Source organism: Apaloderma vittatum, unplaced genomic scaffold (assembly GCF_000703405.1).
Source record: "Apaloderma vittatum isolate BGI_N311 unplaced genomic scaffold, ASM70340v1 scaffold16657, whole genome shotgun sequence".
In the NCBI taxonomy this organism is placed as follows: Eukaryota; Metazoa; Chordata; class Aves; order Trogoniformes; family Trogonidae; genus Apaloderma; species Apaloderma vittatum.
Genome location: NW_009726238.1, coordinates 8,477 through 11,666, shown reverse-complemented (window position 1 = coordinate 11,666; position 3,190 = coordinate 8,477).

The window sequence follows — 3,190 nt, the reverse complement described above, 5'->3', positions numbered from 1 at the left end:
GGGCCTTAACCCCCCCGGGGGAGGGGCCAGCCACAACGTCTCTGGGCAATTTATTCCAAAGTCTTGCCACCCTCGTACTGAAGAATTTCTTCCTAAGGTCCAATCTAAATCTATTCTCCTTCAACTTAAACCCATTTCCCCTTGTCCTATTAGTGGACACTCTTGTAAAAAGTCCCTCCCCAGCCTTCCTGTAGGTTCCCTTCAGGTATTGGTATTAGGTCCCCCCAAAGTCTTCTCTTTTGAACAATCCCAGCTCCCGCAGCCTGTCCTGGTAGCAGAGCTGCTCCAGTCCCTGGATCATCCTTCTGGCCTCCTCTGAACACGCTCCAACAGATCCCTCTTATGGTGGGGGCACCAAAACTGGACGCAGTATTCAAGGTGGGGTCTCACAAGAGAAGCTGAACTAGCAGCTCGCCACCATCAGAACACGAATGTCCCGCTTGCCCCTCACCGCTGCCTCCCACCCGCCTTCAGCGGGATCACACCCGCGTCCACCCACATGTTAACCCAGCCAGAGAAAATTGTTTTCTTTCCTGTGGGGTTTCGTCCATCCCCAGAACAAAACTGCCTTGCCTGGGGATTGAGGACATGGCAGACACACCAAGCGAGGGCCGGAAGCACCCTGCCTGCAGCAGGACTTCGTTTTGATGCTGGCAGTTCTTAATTTGGCTCAAGCTGTGACATGAAGCCTCATCCCCAAGCACCTCCAGCAGCCACTTGACAGCACACAAGCTGCAAAATGCTCCCGAGACACATGTAGACACTCGGGCTGGCAGCCCGTACTCCTGCAGCAGCTCCCCATGAGCTGGGACCATGCAGGAACCGTGGTCCTTGCGTCTCGGCACAACCCATTCCACAAAAACCACATTTGCTTTAACTCGGTGTAGTGTTTGAGGGACTATATGTGTCCTACATGTAGAGACTTGTGTAAACAATATATTAAATATTTTACTTCATCTATTGAATAACAGGATATAAAATAGCTGTGTTCTACCGAAAAAGTGAGTTACCTAATACTGTACCCTTATTTGTTTGGGTTTTTCAGCAAGTTAAATGGAATGTAAATAACATGGTGATCCTTTTCTTTTTGTTTTTTTTTGAAGGAAATTTGAGAGCAGTTCCTTCAGAGCAGGTAACGCATTTCTGGTTTATTTTTTTATTTCTGCTTATTATTATTTACTCTATTTTGCAGCTTCCTGAAACTCCCCGAGCCTGTCCCTGCAAGCTGTCTGCCTGCAGGGCTCTCGCTGAAATTGGTAGAAATGCTCCTGTACCGCGCTGCTAGAGCAGAGCTTCATCTACGGCTTTGAACTGAGCGCGGCACATCGAAGTCGAAAATTCATATTATCCGATGCCTGTTGGATGGGACCTAAGAAAGAACTTATTGTCCTCCATCCAGCGTTCATCTTACATGAACGAGCTGGCGCTCGTATTGGCGCTTCCAAGAGCTAGACCCCGGTAAAGCGGAGTGAAACACTACCCTGTGGTTTCAGGATTGCTTTAAGCTGATTTAACTGCCGGCTGCTGCCAAAAAAAGGTGGACCTTCCCTTCCCCCACCGCCAGAGTCTGGTTTTATGTCCTCCTTCTTCTCCTGCGCCGGCTGGCTTGGGTGCTCGTGCGCTTCCAGCCCATGAGAAGATCAGCAGGGCAGGAGAGGAGAAGACCTCCCCATGGGCAGGGAAGACTCTACCCTGTGGCCCAGATCTCCCCCCCGCCGCTGTCTGCCATGGGGATGTTTCCTCCTGGCCTGGTTTGGTGCCTCAGGTGGTTGGGTGTCGGTGGGGGTGTGTATAGGGCACACACGGAGGACCATCGTGTCTCCAGAACTGATGAGTCAGCAGCTTGTAGCACCAACACACTCCTTCAGTTCTACTTTAAATGGGGAAAAAAAATAAATAAAAAGCTGTCTCGTGGCAGCATGGATGAAGGCACAAGAGCGCCTGTATTTTAGCATCCTCCCAATTACAGTTCTTGTTGAAACTTTTATTTTTGAGGCTGAAGCATTCAATGTTTGGCGTCAGTACAAACAGATCATTAAAAAAAAAAAGAAAAAAAAGAAAGGAAACACTTCAACCTCCCAGCGGAGCAGGATGGCACTTATTTATTTCTCTCATTACAAAACCAGCCTGTGCCAAGTAAAATCGTGCTCTAAGAGCTGTTCTACCAGTCCCGAAGCACTGGAGAACAACACGCGCCGGCCCCACCTCTGCAGCCTCCCGCGGGCCCCTGCGCATTCTCGCTGGGTGGAGGATGGGGAAGGGCTGAGGAGCAGGTGACGGAGTTCAACACGCTGGGGGCACACTGGTCGGAAATCACTCTCCTCAGAAGGTGTCCTCGGCCGCCTTTTGGTGGCTCCAGTGGCCTGAGGATACAGAGCGAAGTAAAATAGAGCAGGAGCAATGGTCTGGAGGTGTTGGTGGGTTTCCTGGGTCGCCCAGCAATTTGCTCCTTCCCTGAGTTGCGTGCCCTCAAACAGGCAGTTCAGTTTATATACTGAGGAGTTTGTTTGAAAGCTCTGGACTATCACAATAAAATCCACAAGTGCAAACATACAGGCTTTGTCATGAGGGTGATACACAGAAGAAAGCTTTGCCGTCACGTCATTAAGGACTTTATGCCAGGGAGCATTTAAAGCATCCTTTCATTCAAAAAAGTTACTGCAGCTGAGTGATCAGCGTTGTTAAAGCTGATGGGTCAAAATGTGATCTCTGTGGTGGAGGTGCCCTGATTTCACCACACACCACAGAGCTGCTTCTGCATAGGGGGACAGGACACCGCCATCCTTGCTGAGCTGCTCTTTTTCTCACAGGACCAAGGGAGGAGAGTTGGCCATTCTGATGAACTCTTGGGCTGTGGAGGGAAATGACTTGCTGGATAAAGGGGACCCTGTTGCGCACACCAGGGATTTTTGGAGTGGAAAAGCCATCCATGCAACGCTAACATTCTGCTTCCGGAAATATGTTTCCAGCACTGGTCTGTCCTGACTTTTAATGGCAGGTGGAAATTAAGAAGTCTTGCAGAAGTTGGATACCAACGCAGGAACCAGCACCCGGGAAATCAGAGCAGCTCCTTCTAGCCGGACCGACCTCTGGCTTCAGTTTGATTCATCCCAAATCCAACCCAAACCTACCACCAGCAGCAGCTCCACACCTGGACACCACCACCAGCCTGCTGCATCAGTGCCAGCAT